Consider the following 5,441-nt stretch of genomic DNA (forward strand, 5'->3'; position numbering starts at 1 on the left):
GACCAAAGTGCAGGGGTCAGCACAGCTCCTCTCAAGTCTGATCTGCCACTCCCTGCTCTGTAGGCTGGGGAACGGGCCGGCAGCCCTCAAGGGTCTAGGTACTACTGCGTCAGGCAATTCCTTGCTGTGCCATAGGCACATCCTTGTGTGTTCTCTCTTCTTACTGCCTTCTTGCTTACAAAAGGCTTGGCAGGCTTGTCCAGGGCATACCAAAAGCAGCTAGAAAGGTTCAGAGGGAAAAGAAAGTTAAGGGAGGAGAGAATTGCAAGGAAGGAGTTGTCAACAATATCAGATGCCGGAGAGATCAAGTACCTAAGCGCTAAAAAGTTTCCAATTTAAAGTTGGTGATTTAAAGTGTATTTGAAGCCATACATATAGGGTATTACCAAGTTCAGATTCCCATGAAAGTCATTTTCAGGGCACCTGGGTGGCTCAGTGGTGGAGTGTCTGCCTTTAGCTCGGGTCATGATCCTGGGATCCCTGGGATCGAGTCCCACATCAGGCTCCCCATGGGGAACCTGCTTTTCTTTCTGCCTATGTCTCTGCCTCTCTCTGTGTGTGTCTCTCATGAATAAATAAAAATAAAATTAAAAAAAATTTTTAAAAAGAAAGTCATTTTCATCTCACAAAATATAATCAAGACACTTATTTTAGTTATGGTATTTTGTTATGGCAACCTAAGCTAAGACATTCATCCCGTCAGGCTCCTTCACTCATGGTGATTTATTCTTAGTGTCCCTATCGTCTTTTGTTCTTTTTCTTCTTTTTTAAGATTTTATTTCTTGATTTATTTACTTATTTATTTATGTAGAAAGTGAGTGGGGGAGGGGCAGAGGGAGATGGAGAGAGAGAATCTCAAGCAAACTCTGAGCTAAGCATGGAACCCGATGTGGGGCCCGATTTCACAACCCTGAGATCATGATCTGAGTTGAACTCAAAAGTCACTTAATGTACCCCCCCCCCATTATCTTTTCTAATAGTCCATCCCTGTAAGGAACTCCCATCATACAGGGTTGGAGTATATACCTATTATGGGCTGTGTTCAATGTCTCTTACATAAGCCTTCTGTGTTCCACACACAACAAGGAATGTGGCAGGGTACCAGTTTCATTGTTCCCAGATCTTCCCAGTATGTGAGAAGACTATTAGATGTTGGTCTTCCCAGAGCATGTGATGGGACTTCTAGGTGACTCAGTTCTTTTTTTTTTTTTTTTTTTTTCAGTTCTATCAAAGTCATTGCTGACTCATGGAATGCTCAGTTACCCTTAAGTAGCAGAATAAAAGAAACACATTAAGTGGGGGGAAGTGTAAGTCTTTAGCACAGAACTATAATTATTGGGTATTCTTTTTTAAGATTTATTTATTTGAGAGAGGGAGTATGTGACAAGGGGCAGCGGGAAAGAGAGAATACTGGAGTGGACTCCCCAATGAGCACAGAGCCAGAGGTGGGGCTTGATCCCAGGACCTTGAGATCATGACCTGAGCTGAAATAACTAGGTGCCCCTAGTTATTGGGCTTTCTAAAACAAGGTGTATGTTGGAGTCAACAATGATTAGACTCTTCTGGAAGGGATGAGGCAGCTTCAGTCTTGTGTCTGTTGGGCCAGCTTCATGTGGGGCCCCCAAACCAAAGCAATATAAATATCCATATCTTTTTATGTCTGTCACTGCTTATTTGGTTTTCCATCTGTCCTGCTCTGAAGCAGAAGGGGGAAGAGAAAACAGAGGGAAATCGTGAGCTCTTTAGAGGAACAGTGCCAGATATTAAATCTATAAACAAAATAGATTGAACCAGAAAGAATGAGTCAGAGACGAAGGAAGCATAAAAGCAGTATCACACTGGGGAAAATGTCACCTGAAAGTGCTGACTGAATGTTCCTAGCATATTTGTGATTGGCCCTTTAAGTCTGATCAGCACAATTTGGTTCCTGAACTGCTTGTGCCTCACTGCCCTATAGAGTACATTTTCATTGTTTCCTCATATCAAGCCCTTAGATTCGTTTATATAATGCAAGCTGATGACCCATGGCAAGATAGTCCTTTCCTCTGGTGATAATGATCCTGTCACACCAGGTTCCTGTTTCATTGGAGCATGAACAGAGCCATGCTGATTGATAGGGACCAAACTGGAGTGAAATAGGGATTTTACTGGAGGGTCTCTTAGTCTTCCTGTGCAATGCTCAGAGAGTACTTAAAATTAGGAATGATCTGAGTGCCCTGCCTTCTCAGGGTGAGTCTATAATGGGAGTTACAAATAAGGTAGCACCTGGGCCAAATGTATTTTATTTGGTCCACCCAGGATTTGGAGTTAGTTTCCAACATTTAAAAATAGGGCTATCTCACCTCCAGGTTTCCTACTCCTCTTTAAAAAGGGAAGATCTAGAATGTTGGACTTGTAGCTCCTCCTGGAAACCACTGGCTAAGCTGAATAGATCATTGCCTTTTCAGGAGCCCTCTAGATTGCCATAGTCCCGCTGTGCACACATTTACGTTGGCCACCGTAGGCACTTAAGTTTGTGTTCTGTGGTCTATGGGAAGGATGTATAGGGAAGGGAAAACCTTTTTTCTGTACTCTCCTAGTTTTGCTATTTGGGGTTAAGAATCAAACTGATAAACAGATTAACAGAAAACCCCCACAGCTTTAATTACACAGGTACACAGGGAGTTTCACAAAGAATTGAAACTCAAGGAGGTGGCCAGGTAATTGAAGCTTATATACCATCTTAGGCTAGACAAAGGAAAAGGGGCTTTTGGGTTAGTGGTGGGGAGGCAAGTTATAGGAAGACAAAGGGGGAAAACACAAGATAAAGATGGGAGGTCTTGTTATGCAGATAAGTCTCACAGGTGATACAGGTCATCTTCCTGGTACAGGGATAACTTTACAAATGGAAATTTCCTTTCTAAATGTAAACTTCCTATACAAAAGGGGAAATTTATATTTAATTTTTAAGCAGTTAGAGGGAGGTAAGGAGCTTTTCCTGCCTCTGCTAGTTCTCAAGTGCCTTTAGCTTAAAATAATCCATATGCCAAAGAAATATATTTTGGGATTACATAGCTTGGTACCCTTGAGAAAGAAACTAGCATTTATTGAGTTACCTTTATGTATGAACCACTGTATCTTGTAATTTATGCATATGATCTCATTTGATTATCCTCACAGTCGAGTAAGGTTTCAGCTTCAGGGCTACAGAGACCATGCCTATTGACATGCCGCCCCAAATATGGCACTTTGGCATATTGAATATTTTATTGTTATTATTTTTTTAAGTTTCTTTACTTTTTAGTGATCTCTACACCCAACATGGGGCTCAAACCCATGACCTTGAGATCAAGAATCACACACTTCAACTGAGCCAGCTAGATGTCCCTGACATATAGAATATATATTTTTTAAGATTTTATTTATTTATTTATTTTGACAAAGAGAGAGAGAGCATAAGCAGGGGGACCAGAAGAGGGAGAGGGAGAAGCAGACTCCCCATTGAGCAGGGAGCCCCATGTGGGGCTCAATTCCAGGACTCTGGGATCATGACCTGAGTTGAAGGCAGACACTTAACTGGCTGAGCAACCTATACTCATATTGAATATTTTATTTGTTTCTAGTATTGTTTTTTGCTGGCATGGGGAGGGGATGAGGGAGAGGGAGACAGAGAATCTTAAGCAGGCTCCATTGCTGGGTGTGGAGCCTGACATGGGGCTTGATCTCAGGACTCTGAGATCATGACCTGAGCCGAGATCAAGAGTTGGACACTTAACTGACTGAGCCACTCAGATGCTCTGATATTGAACATTTTAAACTGAAAGAGTTTGAGAACACAGCAGAAGCAGGAAGGTCATTCTGACCTCTGCCTACCCTTCTTCTCTAAAACAAATAATAAAATTTTTGTGTGAGAGGTGCCCTTCCTACTCCTGGGGAAAAGGAGCATCCTTTTTTTTTTTTTCTTGGAAAGGAGCATCCTTATCTCTAAAGACTAAAGACAAAGGGATGCTGAGAAGAATACTAACAAACAGGCCTTGCTAAGTTTCTCTCCTGCTCTCTAATCTGTCATATTCTTCCACACTTGTCTACTCTTCATGAAACCTAGCATAAACATACCCAATTCTTTCTTTCTTTTATTTTTATTTTTTTATTTTTTTGTATCTTCATTTCCTTAGGAAGGCTCCTGTGTCATGTGAAACTTACATAAATTTGTATGCTTTTTTTCCTGATTTTTAAAAAAGATTTTATTTATTTGAGAGAGGAGCCTGATGCGGGCCTTGATCCCAGAACCCTGGATCATGACCTGACCAAAAGGCAGATGCTAAACCAACTGAGCCACCCAGGTGCCCTTCTTTTTTTCTGTTAATAAGTCTTTGTTAGTTTAATTTTTGGATCCAGTCAGGTTGAGAAAAACTTTTTCCTGTCCTATACCTGTTTCTTTCACCACTAGGAGAGTCCCAGCACTTTGTATAGTCTAAGCTGTGGTAGGAGCTCAAAAGTATTTATTGGATGAATGAATGTGCACATGAGTGCATAAATAAATGAATGAGTTGTTTTTCTCCTATTTTTGTAGATGAGAACATCAAGGCCCTGTGCATTTAAGTAACTTGCTTAGAATCATATGGCCAGTAGAGGTTATAGTTGAGATTCAAATATGAGACTGTGATTCCAAGAGGTTCAGTGTGAAGGAAAAGGGAAAAGTCTATGGGTCATTTCAGGGCCAAGTAAACAGTAGGCATGTTGTGAGGACTTACTGAATTGTTTGACACTGCCTAAATGTATTTTCATGAGTACAAGCAACCAGATTACAAGTATGATTTTTAGTTTATGAAATTTGTTTAAAACCTAGTGGTGTCTGGGTGCCTTGGGCCTGGGGATTTTATAATAGGCTCTGTAGTAGAGGGTACTACTGGCTTGTGGCAAGGAGAGCATAATGTTTCTTTTCACAGTTGACTTGTGTTCCATAAATGTGAAATTCCAAAGCTAATCTTCCTTGCATATCTACAGAGCTTCCTCCCTGGCTTATTTCCTTAAACTACCTGCTGATGGTCCTTGGTTACCACCCCAAAGCCTAGAGCTATACTCAGGAATAAATAAAATTCAGTGCTCCTTTGCGAAGCTATTATTAGGAGGACCTGATACTGACTTTGGAAGCATGCTATTCAAAATGAAGAGCTTTTCAAAGAGAATGGATTAGCCTGGCTGAGGGAAATGGGGAAGCAGGTAAGAGAGTACCCTTGTGGCTTAGTTTCCAGCTCTGTGCTGATGATCCCCAAATAGATTTATACTATTTTTCCAAATTGATTTGTATTTTTAGTGTCTCTCACACAGGTCTCATAATTCCAGAAACTGCTAGATATTTCTTATGGACTTCTGTCTATTATGACTCCAAACCTAACATATTGAAAACCGAACATACAAGACTAAAACTAAACAGAAACCTTGAACTTACCACATTTGTG

The sequence above is a fragment of the Nyctereutes procyonoides genome, unplaced genomic scaffold (genome assembly GCF_905146905.1).
Source record: "Nyctereutes procyonoides isolate TBG_1078 unplaced genomic scaffold, NYPRO_anot_genome, whole genome shotgun sequence".
NCBI classification, from domain to species: domain Eukaryota; kingdom Metazoa; phylum Chordata; class Mammalia; order Carnivora; family Canidae; genus Nyctereutes; species Nyctereutes procyonoides.